At 36.7% G+C, this 23,296-nt stretch overlaps 1 long non-coding RNA gene across 3 annotated transcripts in view; it reads right to left on the reverse strand.

Moving 5' to 3' along the window:
• Positions 1-2,932: 2,932 nt before the first annotated feature.
• LOC149749910 (uncharacterized) overlaps positions 2,933-23,296 on the reverse strand; it is an 81,494-nt gene continuing 61,130 nt past the window's right edge. For all 3 annotated transcript variants that reach the window (XR_016392551.1, XR_016392553.1, XR_016392552.1), the window contains one exon: positions 2,933-9,968. This is a non-coding gene — a long non-coding RNA (uncharacterized LOC149749910). The remainder of the gene's footprint in view (positions 9,969-23,296) is intronic.

Genomic DNA, 23,296 nt, shown 5'->3' on the forward strand with positions numbered 1-23,296 from the left:
CTTTAGCAGTTATAAAGATTGGTTCCTTGTGATTTTTCGTTACGTCTCCCTTTCTGAGGCTTGTTCATCCTGGTGTTCTTACCTATAGGACAAGGTTTCAAGTCCATGGGATGGTAAGTCTGCATTACCTAGTTATTCCAGTCAGGAAAGATATATGGAGAGATGGCCAGTCTATACAAGGTAACCTGATAGAGTCAAACATAGTTAAGAATCTGGTTATTTATTTCGAGAGCAGCTCAAAATTGTGATATGTCTGCTAAGAGTTGGGGCACTTCTGACTCAATCATAACTGAAAGGATTCTTTAGGGACTCTATGAAATCAAAAGATTAAATTAAGACAAGTTAAAACAACTTTAGAAGGCTGACAGAAATGTTCTACATCTTGAAAGGGATAGTGGTTACATGGGTAAATATATCTGTCAAAAGTCATGGATTCACACACTTAAAATGTGTGCATGTTCTCTGTATAAACATAACTTGAAAAGGTTAACAACCATTTTACAAGAGTAACTTTACAATGGAGAAACACGTCAAACACTACCTCAGCCAGGTGATCAAGGTTAATATCAACAATGATAAGCCACATTGATAGTATATACCCTTGATGTTACGTGATAAAATTGTGATCTCCTCCCCCAAACCCATAACCCCATTATAATTGTGAGGAAAACATCAGAGAAATCCCAGTTGGGAGACATTCTACAAAACACCTGGCCAGTACTTCGCAAAAGGGCCAATGTCATCAAAAACAAGGAAAGCCTGAGAAACTGTCACAGTTAAGAGGAGCCTAAGGAGACATGATGACTAAACATAATGTGATATCCTGGATGGGATCCTGTAACAGAAAAAATACACTAAGTGAAAACTAAGGAAATATGAATAAAGTATGAACTTTAGTTAATAATAATGTATCAATATTGTCATTAATTGTGACAAATTAATATAAGGTGCTAATAATAAGGGAAAGTGGGTGTGGGGATATCAGAACTCTCTGTACTATCTTTGCACCTTCTTTGTAAATATGAAGCTCTTCTCCTAAAATAAAAGATTATTAAAATCATTCTGAATGAAAGACAAGAATATAAAATACAAGGGAGCTCAAACATATCCATGAAGGAGGCAGTGTTCATGTTATATAATTTATTGTCAAAATCTGAACATGTTTTGAAGTAGAAGGGGATGCAATTAATAATTGTATCAGGACAAGAGGCATAAACTGAGATGTATGGTCCCCCTAAGTACAAAGTCATATTAAATATCCAAGCTCTTGTTTCACACTTCCTGTGTCTCAATCCAAACTCTACCACTTGCTAATTAAGTAAATTATTTCACCTCACTGAGCATTATTTGCAATTTGAGAAAGAGAGTAATACTTACCTTGTAAAATTTGGGAGAATTAAATGAGATGATCAAATTAAAGAGCTTACTTAGCAAATGCCTGGCACATAATCAGTACTCAATAAATGGTAGACGACAATTTGTGTATATTTGGACATTAGCGAATTTTGCTAAAGCATGCCTGCATAATTACACTGAATCCTCTACACTAATGTATCCTCTTGTTTTTCACCCTAACCAACAGTAGTCATACAAATACTTACTCTTTAATAGTTAGCTCAGATGTGACATGACAACTTCTAGGTCCCACCCAGGATGTGTTAGGAGACTGAATGTCGTCTAGAATAATGATGATGAAGGTTATCATCATAACCATCATCATCATAAATGATACTGACTACATAGCTTCTTTTCCTTTCAGTAACTCTCACTTCACCTTATCTTGGTGGGTCTGTCAGTATCATGGTCCCAGCACCCAGCTGCAGAAGTGGTACATGGACAAGGCTGAGGCACATCCTCTTAGATACAGAGATTGCTCCAGAAATGGGCCTAAGACTAAAGCAGAGTCAATAAATGTCATGTGAGGAAAAGAGGTAACTTTACCTTTGGAGTCATGACCTCTAATGACATTAACCCAGATCTGCTAATTGTCTTCTTTGCAACAATGTGGAAAGACAACTCAGAAGCAAACAAAATTAAGAGGTAGAGAAGGAGATAGAATTCAGGTGCCATGGTTTGAACTCCTGAGTCCAGCTGTGCATGCACTCAGGAGTTCAAACCAGGAGACCAGCTGTGCATGGACTCAGGAGTTCAAACCTGAATGCAACCTCATGCAAATTTTTTTTCCTACTTAAGCTAGTTTGAATTCCTTTTTCTGTCACTTACAATTGAAGAAGCCATAAGTAATAGAGTGAATTGTCTGTCTCACTCTGCACTTGCCTACAATAGCTTTTATACTATTCATGGTTTCTTGAATTTTTTTTCCCCTCCCTGGACTTACATCTTGGATAAAGACTGAAGTTCAGAGACTTGGTGTTTAACAACTTGGAATCCTTCCCTCTTGGTTGATAATTTGTAAATGTTGGCTGAATAAATGAATTATACAGTTCTTACACAGGTGAACTCAATTACTGGTCCTCCATCATTAGAATTTGCAAACAGTATGTGAATAGAAGGGCACACTCTCTGGTTTGATTCTGGACGTTTTCCTCCTCCATTATCGTCTCTATTTCAATCTGTTATGAGGTCATTTTTCTCTGATGCCTTGCTTCTCCTTGAAGAACAGGTTTTTGTGAGATAGCTCACACATACTCTTTATTTGTTCATTATTCCTGCATTAAAGTTCAAGGGGCTTTTCTTGTTTCGTGTTAGTCTTTCATCTGTATAGCTGTCATTTTATTTCTATGCATTTGCAATTCCTTGCTCACATTTGCTCAATGGGAATATTCTCCATACTCAGCAGACCTCTTTCAATTGTAAGTGATGGAAACCTAACACAAACTAGATGAAGCAAAAAAAAAAAAAAAAAAGGTTACTTTGTTGACTCATGTAGCTGGATGTCCAAGGGGCAACCTGAGCTTCAGATATAGCTGGATCCAGGTGATTAAAGAAGTCTTGAGGTGCTTTATCGTTCAGGGTCTGTTTGCCTTTGTATCTTTTTGCTTGGTGGCTTAGTTCTCTCCTGTTGTGGCTAGGCTCTTTGCATTGACAGGTAAGATAATCACTGTCCCAGCTACTTTATAAAATCATTACAGGTCAAAATGCTAAAGTAATAGTTACCTCTATGCCAATGACCATAGAACAAGTACAGAAAATAGCATGAAAGTAATCTAGTTGGGCAAAGCTGAGTCATGCTTTACACCAGGAAGTGATCAGACACTGTGGCTGAGAGACTCAAGAGAACTATGTGGGTGATAGAGGAACAATTCCACACTGGGATTAATAGCTGTTCACTAATACAAAGTAAAAAAAAACAACAAAAAAACAAAAAATAATTCCCTTTTATTGTAACTAGGGAAAGCTAGTCCTCAAGATAGCCCTTTCTTCATGACTTTTTCCGTCTTTCATTCTAAGACACATCTGGACATCAAAGTGGCAAGCTTAAAATCCCCATCACCATCACCATACTCTACTCTAGAGTCTGACTGCCTTGTCCAGCCATCAAAGACAAATATTTAACTCTTTTTGCCTATTACATGTAGGGCCACATAATACAAAAAGTTAACAAGAACTGAGTTCAATTAAATTAGAATATTAAATATTTTTGTGGACTCTCCACACCCACCAAGCACATAGTCAACACTCATGCAGCCCACTTCACCTGCTTGCATTAAGGCTTGACTCCCACACCTGCCTCACTTCTTACAGCCACGACTGTTTTCCTTAGAATTTCTAAAATATCACAATGGACTGCTTAAAATCTTGGAACAAATGTCTACTCACAATAGCTAACATATGGTAAGATTATCTTCAGTTTGGTGTCTCAGTTTGGATCTAGACTGTACATTATTTAGATCAATCGTTCTCAACCAGGGGTAGTATTGTCTCTGGTGGATATCTGGCATTCTCTGAGACATTTCTGATTATCATGACTGAGTAAAAGACTGTCATATCTCCATGTATCTGGTGGGTTGAGGCCAAGGATGCTGCTAAACATTATACAATGCATAGGACAGCAAACAACAAAAAAATGTGTCACTCCAAAATTTTAGTGCTGAGGTTGAGAAACCCTGATCGAGATGAATACATTTTGGGGAAATTTTTATTTTATTATTTAAATTCTTTATCACATACAGTATGAAGAATATAAACAGGTGAAGAAATAATTATTTGAAGGAAAAATGCAGTAGGCAAGAATAATTATTGATGATTTTAATTCTCTTTATAACGCTTTTCTTTCATTCTTTCTATTTTTTTTTTAAGCCATCATGTCCTATTATGGAATTCCAATTGGGTTCTTAGATCTTTAATAGAACAAAAACATGAAATAAAAATCAAAAAGCACTAAAACACAAGAAACCATGTTCCTAGTTCCCATTGTATCTTTTAGTAGAGTTATGACTTGGGAAAATCATTTAATCCCTTAAAAACTAATTTTCCAACTTTTCAATATGAAATATTTATATTAAATTATTGTTTTAAAATAAAATGTTAATCTACTAAAGAAAAACACAATGTAAAAAGAAACCCAAAGAAATGCTATGAGGGGAGAAAACCAAGGAACCAAAAACCCTAATTTAGCTTACCTTCTTTCTCCACAATGGTACTGAAACAGAAATTCTTCTAGAGTCATCTCACTAATCACTGAATTCAATGAACTCTATTTTCCTTTCCAGCTCTCATGTTTAATTACTAAATCAAACTTTATCTGTCCTAGGCTCCGTTTTTAAAATATTTTGCTCTCTATCAAGGATTAAAGTTTGACCTAATAAAATAACCAAATCTATCCTCTTAGAAACCATCAGGGAGTAATATTTCTGAGATAAACAGAGAGGAATCTTAGAGCATTATTCGAATACTTATAATCTCAAGAATAATGCCAGTCTAGAGCAGGTGACATTTTACATGAGGATGCCATTTTGCTTCTGCCAAATTATGTGAGAAGATGGTTTATTCAAGACTTGTCTAAAAGGGACAGCTCCAAAATGCCAAGCCACAGAGCAAGCCATGTTCCAGAAACAGGAACAAGTGATGGAAGATCACTCCCGACAGCATTCACTTGATATAAGAAAACAATATGTCTCACATACAGAAAACCAGTTATGAATTGAAAAGAAAATTTTAAGTATGAAACAAAATGTTCTTTGTTAACCAGTGGATTCTTCTAAGAATGTTTATGTCCAAAATTTCAAATAAGATTTTGGAATGCCAGAAAATGAGCAGGAATGTAAGACCAGTAGAAGTACTTACTAAGAATGTGTTCATCTCTTCTAGTTTGTCCATTTGTTGGTGCATAATTGTTCATAGTAGTTTCCCATATTCCTTTCCATTTGTGTGGTATCTAGGTGTAATGTACCCTCTTTCATTTATAATTTTGTGTATTTGAATCCTCTTTTATTTTCTTGATAAGTCTAGCTAAAGGTCTGTGTGTTTTGTTTATCTTTTCAAAAAAACTCAAGTTTCAGGGATCTTTTCTATTTTCTTTTTAGTCTCTCATTCATTCATTTCTGCACTGATCTTTATTTCTTTCCTCCCACTAACTTTGGTCATAGTTTGTTCTTCTTTTTCTAGTTCTTTGAGTTGTAAAATTAGGTTGTTGATTTGAGATCTTTCTTTTTTCTTCATGTAGGTATTTATCACTAAAAACTTCCCTCTTAGAACTGCTTTAGATGCATTCCATAAGTTTTGGTATATTGTATTTTCATTTTTATTTGTCTCAAGAAATGGTTTTGATTTCTCTTTTGATTTCTTCCTTGACCCACTGGTTGTTCAGTAGCATGCTGTTTAATCTCCACATATTGGTTAATTTTTCAGTTTTCTCCTGGTAAACTAGGAGAAACTAGGAAACTAGGAAAACTTTTAGTTTTATGCAACTGTGGTACGAAAAGGCTTTTGATATGATTTCAATCTTCTTTATTTTTTTCAAAGAAGACAGTCAAACAGGTACATGAAAAAGTCCTCAACATCAGTAATCACCGGAAAAATGCAAAACCACAATGAGATACCATCTCATACCTGTCAAAATGACTATTATCAGAAAGACGAGAAACAACAAGTGTTGGCGAAGATGTAGAGAAAAGGAACTCTCCTGCACCATTGGTGAGAATGTAACTTGGTGCAGCCACTATGGAAAACTAAGAGGGTTCCTCAAAACATTAAAAATAAAACTACTACATGATCCAGCAATCCCATTTCTGGGTATATATACAAAGGAAATGAGAACAGGATCTTGGGAGAGATATCTGCACTCTCAGGTTCATTGCAGCATTATTCACAATAACCAAGATATGGAAACAACCTAAGTGTTCCTCAGCAGATGAATGAATAAAGATGAGGTGGGGGGTGTATATACATATGTACATATTATTCAGCCATGAGAAAGACACCTTGCCATTTGTGACAACATGGATAGAGCTTGAGGGCTCTATGCTAAATGAAATAAGCCTGACACTGAAAGACAAATATTGTATGATCTCATTTACACATGGAATCTAAAAAAACCAAACAAACAAAACCCAAAATTCATAAAACTTGTAGAAACAGAGAAAAAAAGGGTGGTTACCAGGAGCTGGGAGGTGGCAGAGAAGTGATATGTTGGTCAAAGGTTATAAACTTCTAGTTATAAGATAAATAAGTTCTGGGGAATCTAATGTACAGTATAGTAATTTACGTTAATAATACTGTATTATACACTTGAAAGTTGCTAAGAGAGTATACCTTAAATATTCTCACCACAAAATATAAATGGAAATTATGCTACATGATTCAGGTATTAGCTAATGTTATGGTAGTAATTACTTTGCAATATATACGTGTATCAAATCAACATGTTGTACACCTTAAATATACCCAATGTTATATATCATTTATATCGAAATAAAGCTGGAAAAAAGTACTTACTAAGTTTCTTTGCTTCGTGCTTTCTCCTCTCTTAATCAGCCTTACCAATTATTTTGGTTTAAGATTTTCTGCTAGGTTTCCCCTTTGATGCATCTTTCCTGGATGTCTTTGTGAAGAAAACACAAATGAATAGAAATTCTGTTGCATGGCTCTGTCACTATCTGAGTGTACACTTGACTTCAGAAGGTCTTTATTTGCACTGAACCTTTAAACATATTGAAATTCCAATATTTGGGCTTTCAAATCTAATCAAACTTATCCTGGAGTAGAAGGGATTCACACCTCAACACAAACAAGGTTTCTTTCAACCTATCACATGGGTGGACTTTGAGGGCGCGATGCTAACTGAAGTAAGTTGGAGAAAGACAAATACTGTAGGATATCACTTATATGTGGAATTTTTAAGAAGTCAAATTCATAGAAACAGAGACTAGAATGGTGGTTACTAGAGGCAGGGGGTTGGGGGTAATCAGGAGATGTCAGCCAAAGAGTACAAACTTCCAGTTTTAAGATGAATAAGTTCTCTGGGTCTAATTACGTTACGGTGATTTTAGCTAATAAAACTGTTTAATATACTTGAAAGTTGCTAAGAGTAGACCTTAAATGTTCTCACCACAAAAAAGAAATGGTAGTTACGTGACATGATGGAGGTGTCAGCTAGTACTATGGTAGTGATCATTTTGCAATATATAAATGTATCATATCAACATATTGTATACCTTAAACTTACACAATGTTATATGTCAATTATATCTTAATAAAGCTGGAGAATTTTTTTTGAATTCCTGTTGTTTCTTTCTCTTCTTTCTTTTTCTATTAGTGTTAAATATCTTGGCTTTTTCTTTTTATTCCAAAGCAAAATTTCCCAAGTGACTAATATAGAATAGTAATCCCAAAAACTGTTTTTTTTTTTTAAAGAAAATAGATGACCAAATATACCCTCTTTTGGATATTCTCCATTCCCATTTGCCAAATAAATTTTCTGAAGTCCTGCAGCAAAATTAACTTTTTAAATTGTTTCCTCAAGATATCTCACAAGTGAACTCTCTACCCCAACGCTCTCCTTTATATTTTTCAAGTAATAGCTACTAAAACCTGTGAAGATAGCAGAACTCATTCTGGAAAATGCTGGTCTTTTATTTGTATTATTTCTTTCCTCCTCTTTCCTTCTTTCCAAGAATTTGCAATCTTCATTGTGGCTCATATGTTACTCCCTTTGTAGCAAAGCACTTTTGCAAGAATCCCCAGTGATGCTGAATGTCTGATTTTAATAGTGTCTTTTAAGTCTTCATCATAATTGAGTTTTCTGCAAGGTACAAGAAACCTCCCATCATTTACTACCTGGTTCTCTTTGTCCCTTGATTTTCAAGGAACTATTTATCATCTGATTCTCACTCCTTTTATATGTCTCTTTTCCCCCTTGATTCTCTTTGTATCATCTTATAAATACGTCTTCACCAGGAATCCACTAGTTCTACTCTTTCTTTCGTTTTATTTCCTCTTCTTGTGTGATCTCATTCACTGCATCCGTTCAATTACAAGTGTATACTAATGACTCTCAAATCAGTATCGCCCGCCCAGACTCCAGTCCTGAGCCTAAGAATCAAATTTCAGTGGTTCCCAAATACTAGTCCGTAGTTTACAAACTTTGGGTAGGAATTTCGTGTTTCTTTTTTTTTTTAAGCTTGGCGCTCATTAGAGTGCCTTCATCATTACACATACTTAATACATGTTGGTTAAATCAAAACTTTGAACCAAATTAACTACATGGCTTAATAATACATCTGAAAGTTTGAAGTCTATTTAACTTGCCATTGGTTAAATCACTTAATTTCTTTGTCAGCTCCATCTGAAAATTGGAGAAGATAGACGAGATAATTGCTATGATTCCTATTAACATTACCTTTCAGTTTCTAAAGTCTCTATTATCTCTTTTAAAATGAAAAGAATCTTGTAAAAAAACACCTAAAACAAGAGAAGCCTTAACTAAGCAGTTACGTTATTTCAGTTTGAATGCATTCATTTAATACACTTTTCTGAGTGCCAAATATGTGTCAGGCACTGGGCTCACAATTTTATTCCGATAACTAAGAAATACTGGGTATAAACAGAAAGATAATTCTAAAGAATGTGACTTACATTTCCTTTTTAGGTCTTATATTTTCTTATATGAGTTTAAGAAATATTCCACCAAATCTTAATTGAAACTAAAATGAGTTTGAAAAGTGGCCTAAAAAACTCATAAATTCACTGTTAAGGGTACCACTAAATAAATATTTATGCTAAAATATTTTCATAATTTTTTAAACTTGTAATAAAGTCGATCCTAGTTGCAAGGGCTTAGAGGGCAGTCAAAAAAAAAACTGTACTGTGTTAAACATTAAATAATTACTTCATTTTGTGTTTGCTATAAATTTTGAAAATATAAAGGAAAATCAGAGAGAAAATAATATTAGCCTGATATTGATCAGAAGTGCTGGAAGGCAAAATAATGACATCTACTCATTATCAGAGTTAAGAGATGTTATGAATGGGGCATCTGGCACATAGCAGTTCACGAGCAGCAAAAAAAAAAAAAAAAAAACTCCATAAAAGCATTGAATGGCACCCTGCTCACAGTATTTCAGAGCTACATATATGAATCAGAAATCTCAGGAGACTGAGAAATATTTAAATGTAACCCTCCTCACACTGGAATGAAGTACTTTAAAATAAATAGTAGCTGATGTAGACTGACAATTAGTGATAAGGGCACATACTTTTATCCAGATATTTTTACATCTTTAAAACTTGATCTAAATTATCAAGTAAAATTTTACATAAAATACTGAAGAAAAACTGGCATAAGAATAAGTGACATAGGGGCCTATTTTTAATATGTGAAACGATGTACTTTTAGTTTTTGTGCTTGGTGGGATTTACTACATAAAGCATGGATGAGTGTTTGTTATCTCCCTTTTAGACCCTCACTGCATTCAGAGTCCAGTCCTTATTCGCCTTGGTCTTCCCAACACATAGTTGAGTAGGTGTCCAGGAGAAGGGGCTCCAGAAGGCTACTGAATTCAACCAAGCTAAAAGACAAAAGCAAAGAAATACAAAATACATGCATGATTGATATGATTATATAAAATGTGTGTAAACATGGGAGAAGCCCTTTTAACTGGTCTCAATTTAACTAACCTATTGGGTTAACTAAGAATACCAATTTTCTTTGCAAGACTTAAAACTTATGTTCATCAACCAAGGACTGCACCAGGATACTAAATTATGGTCTAATACTCTCCCATTTCTGCCACCACCACATAAGCTGCATGTTTATCAAGAATAATTTGTGCTTTTTCTCAATTTGTTTCCCCCAGGTGTCCTTTTTATTACTTCTTTGTTATTTATATAACCTAATGGAATATGAGCATGGAAAGAGCAGTTCTTTTGAAGTCTGTGCTTAATGGTTTCAAAATACTTAAGCAGGTTACAAACAAAGTCTTGAATTATGTATAGAAAAACATAAATTTAAAAAATTAGGCAGAGGAATATAAAATCTATGAGGATTATGGTCTTGGATCATTTTACAAATACATTTACGTTCTCATTTCACTTAAAAAAGACAAACAACATGGAAATAAAAGACAATGCATTATAAATACAGTTTATACAAGATAAGTAAATTCATGTTAAGATACAAAATAAAACAAAAACAAAAACCAAATAACAGTAAATGTAGCCCTGCTTCAAATTATTGTAAAGTGAATGACAGTTAAAATAGTACATCTATATCAAACATTTTTAAATGACTCCCCTCTTTAAATTATTTCTGTCATTAATTGACCGGTGAGGCCAGTCATAGTGAATAAAAAAAGACTACTCTGTCCAAACTAAACATAATATATGATACCAGATGTCAAAATTTAAAACACTTTCCTAGTACCTCTTCTTACTGGTAAGCCAATTTCTTTCTTTGTGCCCATTCTACCATGAAGGCTTGGCCATGAAGTTTGTTACCTCAGGTAAAAATAGAGCAAGTTCAGCACAGAATAACACAGTCACGATTCAGCTTCAAGTCTCAATGCTGACTTATTTTTTTTCCTATTAGAAAAAACTTATCTAATACCCTATGTCAACAACAATATCAGAATCTCAAAATTCCAAGGGATCTTGTACCTAACAAGGTAGAAGGCAGTGTTGGATTAAAAAATATATATTAATTAGATGTGTATTTTAGTTAGTGGTCTCACAGTCATTTATATATAACTTTTAAAAAAACCTCTTCTTGCAAGAGAGGTACCTAGAAAATTATTTTGCTTTGAAGGTCTGCTTTTTAAATTGCATGGTGATGCCTCTTCACTTGCTAAGTACCCTGAAAGTTCTTCCCTCTGAAAAGGATTTGCTAGCTGTTGTTTATAGCTAAGGAAAGAGAGTGGCTTGATATGTTTAAGAAGAGAGTAGACATGAGATACTGTCAGGTCTGCACAGGATTGGAGAGGGATCTAGAAGGCCTGGTACACCCCCAGTGGAATTGCTGAGGATTGAGAGCTAAACTTCCTGGGGAGGCTGAGACCACCATGGTAAGGGAATAGGTAGCCATGGGATGGATGCCTTGACATGAAGAGTCTATGCCAGGACCTGGAAAGGAGGCATTTCAGATGCTCTCAGAGCATCTGAAGCAAAGAAAATCAAGATGGAGCCAAGTTACTGCAGAAAGGGAACCACTGTACTCTGAAAAGACCATGAGTTATACCAGCTTTAAGCTACTTCAGCAGCAGGTAGAGCAAGATGTGAAACCATGACTCAGAGTCTAGTTAAGATCACTTATGGTAATCTAGAATTTATTATAAGTCAGGAAGAGAAGAACATGCAGACCATAGGCCCCTTTGTCAAATCTCTGGGCACAGGTAGGTATCCCCGTGCACCTAGAGCGGGCCTGCATTGGGAAGGAAACGATGGAACACCCTTTGAGATGGGATGAATAACCTTGATAGTAAGTGTGAACTATGACTTCACTGAGTATTCACCTCATAATGAATTACATTCCCTTAGGAAGTTTAAGTTTTTCTGAAGTACACTTATGGAGGAATAAAGCATCATATTTTATTCTTTCCACATTTGAGTGGGAGCAAATACAGTTTTTACATATATATATATGTATATATATATACACACACACATACACACTCAAAGATATATACATACAAATCTAAGAATAGAAAACTAAAGTATCTGGGAGGAAAACCATCTTGATCTCTCTGCAGAGAAAAAAATATTTGTTCGATTGATTCTATGGAAATTGGAATGAATGAAAATGTGTAGCTCTAAGAGTCTTCGTTTTACTTATTAAAATGATTTATGAACAGTTTTGAAAAACAGAAACTCTTTGGTATACACCCTCAGAATGTTTTCAGACAGTCATAAGAATTCATGTCCCAGAGTTAAATTATTCTGATAGATGTAAATATCAATATCAAAGAAGTGCAGAATAAAAAATTCTTACTTCTTAAGTGAAAATGGGATATTGAGGCAGTTAACAGCTGAGGGTAAGACGGGGGAACCCATCTTAGATGAGGTGCACAGGAAAAGTATCTCCAAGTAAGAAACATGTCAGGCAGGACAGAAACATGAGAAGGGACTAATTACAAAAGGAGCTGAGAGATAGAATAAAGAAAAAGAAAAGAGAAAGGAAGACAGAAAGGCTGATAGGAAGGCATTCAGGTTAAAGAAAGGAAAGGAAGGAAAGAAAGGGAAAGAAAGAAAGAGAAAGATCCTTCCTCTGGGGGAAAGTGTGAGGCTAGGTGTTGGAAAAGAGATCGGAGCACAGAACTAAAATAAGAACAGAGTAGCTGCAGTGAGACGAGCAAGGTGGAAAGTGACACCAGATGACACTGGAGCAAAGGTCAGCAGCCAGGACATGGCAGTCATGAGAAGGCCTTGCTGTAACTGCAAAAATGTAAGAGCTGTTCATTTTTGAAATACCAAATGTCTGACAGGGCAAAAAGAAATGAGTTCTTTGCCATGATTTAAGAATTCTGTGATCACACTTGCCTTCTAAAGTACGAAAATCCTTTCTATCACAAACACTTCTCACAAACACTTCTCCACTCTGTCGAGCTATGATGCTCTTCCTACCATCAATTCCTAATAATGCAAAGATGCCCAGTGTACGAGCACTGTAGAGTGTGTGTGTGTGTGTGTGGTTTCAGAAAATAATAGTGTTTTTTTTTTTTTTCCAATAGGAACGAGAATGTTTTGAGGCTCAAGAGTCTAGGCACACACAGTTCAACGGATTTACTTTGGGTCATACGCCTGGTCTACCACCTAGATCTACTTTACCATTTTCCTAACTGTGGTCCAGAATAGCCACAGGCCATGAGTTCTAACAGATGTGATTTCCTCCTGTATTTATAATGACTGCTTCCATATTTCTTCCTCTTCTCTTATAAACTCTGCGTCCACAGTCTAATCCCCACCCTCCTTGGAGTCAACTAACAAACCTATTTCATACTCTATTAATGATTCTTTCTTTTTTCATTTTTCCAAATATCTTTTCCAAAGCAGAGATTATTAAATAAATTATTTCCCAGAACACTCAGAAATGATTGAATTAATCAGAAAGTTTTAAGTAGAATTGATTTCTGAGGAATACACGAATTTCTGGAAGGGGGCAAATCATGATGAGTTCCTAGACTCTTTTGCAAAATTTGGCAGTTCATAAAATAAATTAGAGGTTTCAACCTGTTTTCTGAGGAAAATAAAACAAAACAAAACACAGTAACTGCAAGCACTATAAACTCTTACAATTAATAAAGTTTCCAAGGTTTTTATTATCTTTATTTTATTTCTATTATAAATAATTGTAAAATATAATGTACTATGAAAGTCCTTGTGTATTCATTAATTGTATTTATACTTAATAACCACTGGAGTTCCCTGATATTTAATTAGATTATTTATTTTTCATTTTGTTAGGTCAGATTTCAGTATCTAAAAGATGAGTGGGGTAGCTGTAACTTCTACTAATGAAGACATTGAGTTTTTGGAGACATTTTCTCTAACCCGTTTTCCCTCAAGTGCTTTGCTTAAACTATTTTTCCAAAGTAAGATAAACTTTTTCAAAGGCTGAATTAGGGTAAGTTGAGACAAACGTATTTTATTTCAGATATCCAATGAAGAATATATTCTTAAAATTGCCAGCAGCAGTAAATGACATACAAACAGAGCAAACAGCACGCTGAGCCCCAGCAAGTCCACCTGTCCTTTGTGTGCATTCTTTTCATCTTTCCCACAGTCTTTAGGTGTCGCTAAAGAGGCTCCTAATAAATTGTTATATAGTCTTAGTATTCCAAAAATTGCAAGGAGGAATCATCGATGTCAAGAATTCTTTGAAAAAGCTACGTAAGAACCGAAGGTTGACACACTCTCTCTCTGAGTGTGCTTCCCAACAGGAAGCCAATGTGTACTGCATGCCTAGGCTTCAGTCCAAGCAATTATCTCTTGGCTAGAGTCAGGATGAGCAGAGATCCAAGTGTCATCGCTAGATGACACTGAGAAGAAAGTGGCATTTGGTGGCTGAATCAAGCAAAACTCTGATCTTTGATTCATGGTGCTGTCTTGTATCCTGGGATGAGCTAAGAAATTAGTGTGTTCCCTTTCATTTGTTGAAAGGAGCAGCCAAGTCTCTGTGGGTGATATTCTGTTAGGAACTGGAAAATTCACTACACCAGAAATGGGCAGCCATCCTAAATTTTCTATAAGATAAATTAACTTGGACAATATCATTGGAACTTCTACCTGGGGTGATCCAAAAGTAATGATAATTTCGATCAAAAAGTATAAATTCAAGTGTATTTGAGTTAAGAGGGCTCATAATCACTAAGAGAAAAACAACAAAAATATTTTCCTTCAGACTATACTACAAAGCTACAGTAATCAAGACAGTATGGTACTGGCACAAAAACAGGAATATAGATCAATGGAACAGGACAGAAAGCCCAGAGATAAACCCACCCACATATGGTCACCTTATCTTTGATAAAGGAGGTGAGAATATACAATGGAGAAAAGACAGCCTCTTCAATAAGTGCTGCTGGGAAAACTGAACAGCTACACGTAAAAGAATGAAATTAGAGCACTCCTTAACACCATACACAAAAATAAACTCAAAATGGATTAAAGACCTAAATGTAAGACCAGACACTATAAAACTCTTAGAGGAAAATATAGGCAGAACACTCCATGACATAAATCACAGCAAGATCCTTTTTGACCCACCTCCTAGAGAAATGGAAATAAAAACAACCAAATGGGACCTAATGAAACTTAAAAGCTTTTGCACAGCAAAGGAAACCATAAACAAGACCAAAAGACAACCCTCAGAATGGGAGAAAACATTTGCAAATGAAGCAACTGACAAAGAATTCATCTCCAAAATTTATAAGCAGCTCATGCAGCTCAGTAACAAAAAAACAAACAACCCAATCCAAAAATGGGCAGAAGACCTAAATAGACATTTCTCCAAAGAAGATATACAGACTGCCAACAAACACATGAAAGAATGCTCAACATCACTAATCATTAGAGAAATGCAAATCAAAACTACAATGAGATATCATCTCACACCGGTCAGAATGGCCTTCATCAAAAAATCTAGAAACAATAAATGCTGGAGAGGGTGTGGAGAAAAGGGAACCCTCTTGCACTGTTAGTGGGAATGTAAATTGATACAGCCACTGTGGAGAACAGTATGGAGGTTCCTTAAAAAACTACAAATAGAACTACCATATGACCCAGCAATCCCACTACTGGGCATATACCCTGAGAAAACCATAATTCAAAAAGAGTCACATACCAAAATGTTCATTGCAGCTCTATTTACAATAGCCCGGAGATGGAAACAACCTAAGTGTCCATCATCGGATGAATGGACAAAGAAGATGTGGCACATATATACAATGGAATATTACTCAGCCATAAAAAGAAACAAAATTGAGCTATTTGTAATGAGGTGGATAGACCTAGAGTCTGTCATACAGAGTGAAGTCAGTCAGAAAGAGAGAGACAAATACTGTATGCTAACACATATATATGGAATTTAAGAAAAAAAAAATGTCATGAAGAACCTAGGGGTAAGACAGGAATAAAGACACAGACCTACTAGAGAATGGACTTGAGGATATGGGGAGGGGGAAGGGTAAGCTGTGACAAACTGAGAGAGGGGCATGGACATATATACACTACCAAACGTAAGGTAGATAGCTAGTGGGAAGCAGCCGCATAGCACAGGGAGATCAGCTCGGTGCTTTGTGACCGCCTGGAGTGGTGGGACAGGGAGGGTGGGAGGGAGGGAGATGCAAGAGGGAAGAGATATGGGAACATATGTATATATATAACTGATTCATTTTGTTGTAAAGCAGAAACTAACACACCATTGTAAAGCAATTATGCTCCAATAAAGATGTTAAAAAAAAAAAAAAAAAGAAAACAGATCCTGAATTAAACGCATGTGACTCTGTTGCCTGAGAGAAGGCAGTGCTGATGATTTCACATATATATGAATGTAAACTGAGGCTCTGAAGTCTATGCCTGGGACCAATCCTGGTGCTGCTCTGATTAAGGTTAAATGAGAAATCTCTTTCCCAAAATGGCATCTTTTAACATTTAATAAAAATTAACTGAAGTGCCTACTATATGTGATGTCCTATACTAAGTATCAGGAATTCAGAGGGAAACACAAATTACCCATAGTCTTTCCATCAAGGGTATCCCCTGTCTGAGGGAGGCGGACGTTAAGCATGTTAAGGCACAAATAAAAATCTAATTATAGGTGGCGATTAGGACTCTACTGAAAGGTGCTGGTGGGAAGTGAGGAGCTAGTGAGAACAAAGAAGTGGAAGTACTGTAGCTTGGGGCGGCAGTGTCTCACTCTGTAGCCAAAGCCCCACCTGAATTTTTTCGCCCTCTTATATGATCACCTTAACAAACTATGCAGTGACGTTTGGTGTGTTTTGAAGACATAGCTGGTGTCTTTGTATGCAATGTTTTAATCTGCCGTAGGGGTTTGCCATATCTGTAAACTCCACTACTAGGTCAAAGGTTCCTGACCAGCCTGCTTCAGATACCTTAATCCGAGTGTCTAAAGAGCCGATGAAAATATTTACTTCTTAATTTTGATATATTTATATACAGCAAAACCAAATTAATGTTCTGCTTAGCAAGAAACATCAACTGAAGCATAATTTAAAGTTTATGAGAACTTTTAAATAATGTCCTTGACTACTCAGCTTTAGAATTCGGCACAAATTATATTTTCAAACTCTCATAGCAAATCTAAACTTAATTAAAAGAATATTCTATAAAGCCAGTGATGACATTATGATGTCCAAATCCTATACCATTAATATGTAAATAACTGTAAATGTAGTCACATAGTTGAAGTATGTTTTCTGTCAAACCCGTTCAGCTGCAACATGCATTTATTGTAGTACAGTGAAATAAGAAAAAAAACGTAATTATTGGTCATTCCCACCACGACAGTAGGAATCAGAGATATGGGAATAATACTGCTCTCTTGTTAATTCATAACACTCAGAAGCCTTATAGCTAAATCCCTGTGTGCCTCTTTTCCTATAACAAAATTTTAGAAAAGGATGATAAAAAGCAAATAAAAAGGGAATACAGTTTTCCCTTAACTTCAATCAAAGTTGGGTAAATGTCAACATTCTGGAAGAATCCAAGAAACACTTGACAATGGCAAAATGATCAAGAGTGACATAATCAACAAAATTCTACTTTTTTTTCTGTTCTGAAGTTTGAGGAGTTGCACTTACTAACAAGATTACACACTCTTTCCTTTTCATTAAAAAAATAAAAATAATCATGGATGATACAGAGGAGAAATTTACAATCTGTACCTTTTATCCTAAGTTACGCAGCTCAAGTTGCAACTGTCAGCTCCAAATATATTTTATAATAAGGGCACAGAGTTAAAATCTTGATGGACAATAATATATCAGGTTGCTATGGACAAAGAATAAGACATTTCCACTATGGCTTCTGGAAACAACCATTATATTGGTGGTCTTCCCTATTCGCCAAGATTAATCAAAAATGACTGTCTTATGTTTGCTTTACACAGGCAGACAAAATCTTTTAAATTCATGATTCAATGTTCAACATTCTAGTTGATTATTTTAATCACATCACACACAGAAGTACTTCAGTCATCCAATATTTCCCAGGAGGCACAGCCTCAAGTGCCATCTCTAATCTTTTTAGAGCACCTTCTTCTGCTGCCGTTCATTAATTAAACAGAGTTTTGCTGATGATTCTTTTGGCTGCTGTTCCCCTAGAAGCTGCCCGATCTCTTGTCATCATACTGTTTCCTTCATCGCAACCACACTGGTTCATCATCAATTATTTTCCTCCTTCAGAACTATTTTCCTCTCTTTGACGACTTGATAAATCTTTACAACCAAATTCTGCCTCACTTATTCAAATTACTTTTCTTCAAAGGCACTACCGCTCTGTCTTTGTAATCATTTCCTTATTCCCCAAAGGAGTTTAAGACTCCAACATCAACTACAGACATACATAAGTAAGTGCCCAGATTAAAGAGCAAAATTTCAAGCCAGGAGCCAAGTTTGATACTAATATCCGTGTCATTCAGAAAGGGTCAGGAACTGGGGTAGCAATAGTAATCTATTCATTTATTTTCATTCACTCAATGTATTCAGTGCTATAATTCATTCAGAGCTATATTTATTAAGTACCCGTGTTGTGTCACCACTGTTCTGGACACTCTGGTGGGCAAAACCGAAGTGGCATTTTTGGCAGATTGTGTTTCTCAACAGAGTCATACCCACATGTCCCTCTCATCATGTAACTTTGACATTTCCACCATAGAGGGATGAGGGCCTATGTTCTTTCCCCCTGAATGTGGATGCACTTGCAACTATGGCAGAAGTAACGTTATTTGACTCCTGAAGCTAGATTTACAAAGCCACACAGTCTCTGCCTGGTACTTCTGTGACACTCACGAGTGGCAATAAGTTACTATGTAAGTAGTCTGACTGCTCTGAGGTGGTAGCCATGCTGTAAGGAAACCCAAATAAGCAGCCAGCAAGAAATGAGTACTCCAGTTTTGATTGAGTTCACTACCAAAAGCCATCACCACCTTGCCAGCCACATGAGTGAGCCATCCAGAAAGTGGGTCTCAGCCTCAAGTCAAGCATGGAGCAGAACAAGTCATCCCCACAGAGCCCTGCCCGAAATGCAAATTCCATAACTACTGTTGTTTCAGTCACTAAAAACAGTCACTAAGTTTTGGAGTGGTTTGTTACTCAGCAATAGATAACTGCTACATCCCAGACCTCAGAATACTTACAGCCTACAGTGGAAGATACAAAATGTTACCAACTTACATCTCTATGACATACTGTGATATACACCCTGTTGTCATATAGTTCACTCTGTTTGGGTCAGTGGGGTAAGAACAAACACCCTAGGAAGCCACACTTCCAACTGAAACTTCACCTTTGTATGAAAGAGAAAGAGCTGTTTCTTCCTCATAAACTTCACTGCCATTTTCTGGAACACATGGCATATAAATCCAGGATCATCACGAGCATGAGAGTTATGTTTGCAATTCAGTTACAGCTCTAGCCAAAACCTTGACATTCAGAAGGCTCCACAAAGTCAAAGTCCAGGAAACCAGAAAATAATTTAACCCCTTTTGCCAGAACACTCTTCCTAAACCTTAATATAATCATGGACTATTAATCCCACTGCTGGGAAGCTTTCTTTTTAAACTACCACACCTGGAATCTAATGATAATGATGATGTTCCTACTCTATTGCACCTACTACTGATAATAATACATTTATTGATCGATTACTACTACTAAATATTTTACTAAGCATTGAGTATACATTTTCTCACTTAATCATCAAGTAACCCTATAAGATAAATGCTAATGTTATCAACGTTTCATGGAAAAGGAAATTGAAGCATAGTAAAGTGAACTCAGTTGCCCAAGGCCACCCAACGTGTGAGCAGTGGTATTGTGTTTGAACTCAGATAGCTTCAACCCACAGCCTGTACTCTTAACCGCTGTGTACACTGTCCTCTTTTGTACTACGGCAATGCCTTTCTCGGTTTACTCATCTTAACTGCCCAATTGATAGCAAGTTCCTGAGGGCAAGAATCAAGTCTTAGTCATATTTTATCTGTATAACCAATAATGAAGTGCCTGGTAAAAGTATGTTTGGTGCTATGTAAATAGACATTACATAAACCCATGATGGGATGAACTGTATAAGTCACTTCTCCTTCCTGGTAATATCCTTAACAGGAAGGTGAGGTGATTACAGTAGGTAGTCAGAAATATCCGTTTCAGCTCTGAAATTCAATTATTCTCTGACCTCTACTACCTTTTTTTTTTTAAAAAAGAAAAAACCCTTCACCCTTAACATTTTTTGAAATTTATTTTATTTATTTTTGGCTGTGTTGGGTCTTCGTTGCTGCGGGCGGGCTTTCCCTAGTTGGGGCGAGTGGGAGTTACTCTGCCTTGCAGTGCATGGCTCCTCATTGCAGTGGCTTCTCTTGTTGAGAAGCATGGGCTGTAGGTATGTGGGCTTCAGCAGTTGTGGCACGTGGGCTCAGTAGTTGTGGCTCACGGGCTCTAGAGCACAGGCTCCATAGTTGTGGTGCACGGGCTTAGTTGCTCTGCGACACGTGGGATCTTCCCGGACCAGGGATCGAATCCATGTCCCCTGCATGGGTAGGTGGATTCTTAACCACTGCACCACCAGGGAAGTTCTGACCTGTACTACCTCTAAGTGAGGCAGGAACTGAGAATTTTCATTGCCTTACCCCTAGACTAGAAAATAAGATGTTTCATAGGGTTGTACTGAGACTGGCTTCTCCTCTTAGCATTGGGATTTCCTGTGCTACTTTAATGAAAGAGTTCATTCTCTACAGATCCTTGAGAGTCACTCAGTTGAAAGAGTCAGTCACACCTTTGTTCCTAGAGATTGGGGGAGAAACAGAAAATTCCTCAAGGCCCACAGGGCTTGGCAGTTCTTAGGGGAGACAGAGATCAAGGTTGGGATGCCATTATCACTCTTTGGGTCTCTTTGGTCCTCAGGAACGACCCATTCAAGGCCTCCTCATCACAAGGTAAGAGAAATGAGAAGCTGAAGCTCCTTTTGCAAGGTGGCAAAATGAACTCCACATTTTATAGCCTAGTTCTTGGAATTTGATGTATAAATGCTGTGGAATGCTGAGTCGGCTTTAGGAGGGAGATGATCTACCTCTGCTACCTAGTTTAATTTTGCTTTTTTGGGGGGGAGGGGAAGAGGAGGGAGGTATTAAGTTCATTGCCAAGCAAAATTACTCAGCACAACCCTCCCTATTTGAGCTCTCACAAATGAGAGGCATGGATCTCTGCCTCAGATTCTCTGCTCCACTTAGGTGTCAGAGACATCACATCAAAGCCTTTTACTTTTCCTCTCAGAAATGCTTGTATTTTTCCCCTGTGACATCTACTGACTACTCTCTCATATAATTTACCTGGACTTCCTGGGTTGTAATGTTTTACTATTTCCCCAGCAATGACTTTAGAAAAGCATTTTGTTACCTACAGGACACAGTTCATGCCCTCCTTTTCTTACTTATAGTCTTGCCAAGTTGTCTGTAAAATGAGTCATTTCCCTTACTCACTAACATGGTAAAATGAAAGTTGCCATCTTTGGCAGGGAAGGAAAATAGCCTAAATGGGTAGAAACCGTGTTTGACTAAAGGGTTAATATATGGCAGTTTGACACTACAGATATTTAAACATTTTCCCTGTCTGTAACCACAAGTATTATATTACATTCCTATTGGATCTGCCTACAGTAGTACTTGGCTCTCTTTTCTTCGTGTGTTAAATATACATTTCCTTTATAGCTAACAGTTTGGTCAACTCCTGGAATTTATATCTCTTCTATGAGCCTCACTGCTCTGTGATTTCCTGGGGACCACTCCTAGACTCATCTTACTACTCATCCTAGTGGACCCTTGTAAATATTGACCCTTGGTATCTGTCATTACAGTGATGATCGACACAAGCAGGCACTTCTGCGAGCCTGCCAAGACGACTCATTCTCCCAGGGTTACCCAACTGCCTTGCTCACATTGGATGTTGGCCAATTTCCTCCAAATCAATGTGGGAGAGCACCAAACTTCTATTTTTTGTCCCTCCTTTGTTCTTTGACAACAGCGTCTAATGACCACACTCTCCCTCCTCTGTTTCCATGGCTAGTAACCCTGAGGTCACTTTGACTCAGATTCTTTCTTTGAGATGAACATTAGTCAGACTGTTAGGAATTCATGTATGTATAGCTTGGCAAAGAGATATATAGAACATTGGAATGACAGTCACACACCGTCCTGGGCTTTTGGTTTCCCTTATTGCTTTCAGTCTGCCTCACTGTGTGGAAACACTGAGCTCCCTGCTTCTTTCTAACCTTCAATGGTTTGGTATCTTTGATTGCTTAGTCTCCTTATAAGATCTGAATCCACAAATCTCCTCTTTTACACCTGTCATGAAGAATTACAGCATTTTTGAAACATGCAAATAGTCTCTTTACTGCTTGGCCTCCTTCCAAACCTCTACCTTCCTTTCTTCCATTTATTCATTAGACATTTATTGAGCACCTATTATGAACTGGTATTGTTCCACATACTGTAGCTAACTTGTTCTACAAAAGAAATGAGATTCCTGGTGCTTATATTTCTGGAAGGCAGGGAAAGGAGGGACCAGAAAAAAGAATAAACTATAAACAAGATAACCATTGAAGAGATGAATTAACTAACAGCAATTATAAGGGGTAAATGTAATAGAGAGTGACTGGGGGCGGTAGGACTATCAAAGAAGATTTCCGAGTTCAGATGAAATGATCCTGAGAAGGAAGGGAAGAGTTCCATATTTAAAAGAATCTAAGATAGTAAATCTTAGAAGTTCTTATCACAAGAAAAAAAAATTGTTTGTAACTGTGTAAGGTGACAGAGGGTAACTAGACTTATTATAGTGATCACTTAGCGGTGTATACAAATACTGAACTATTAGGTCATACACTTGCAACTAACACTGTACGTCAGCTTTACCTCAATAACAAAAGGAGTTAGTCATGCGACCAATGTTTTACAATACGAACATATTTCGGGCAAAGGGAACAGCATACTCTGTGATGGGAAAAACTTAGCCAGACAAAAGAACAGAAATAATGCAATAAAAATGGTTGAACCAAGCATAAGAGCAGGAAGGCATTGCATCTCACCCATATTACCAAAGGTTAAACAAAGAATTAGTAACGATAAAGATGACACTGATCATTTACTTCTTCTATTCATTTGTTTCAGTGACACGTG

Source organism: Delphinapterus leucas, chromosome 3 (assembly GCF_059928025.1).
Source record: "Delphinapterus leucas isolate spDelLeu-1000000601 "Yukka" chromosome 3, BTC_Dleu_Yukka2, whole genome shotgun sequence".
In the NCBI taxonomy this organism is placed as follows: domain Eukaryota; kingdom Metazoa; phylum Chordata; class Mammalia; order Artiodactyla; family Monodontidae; genus Delphinapterus; species Delphinapterus leucas.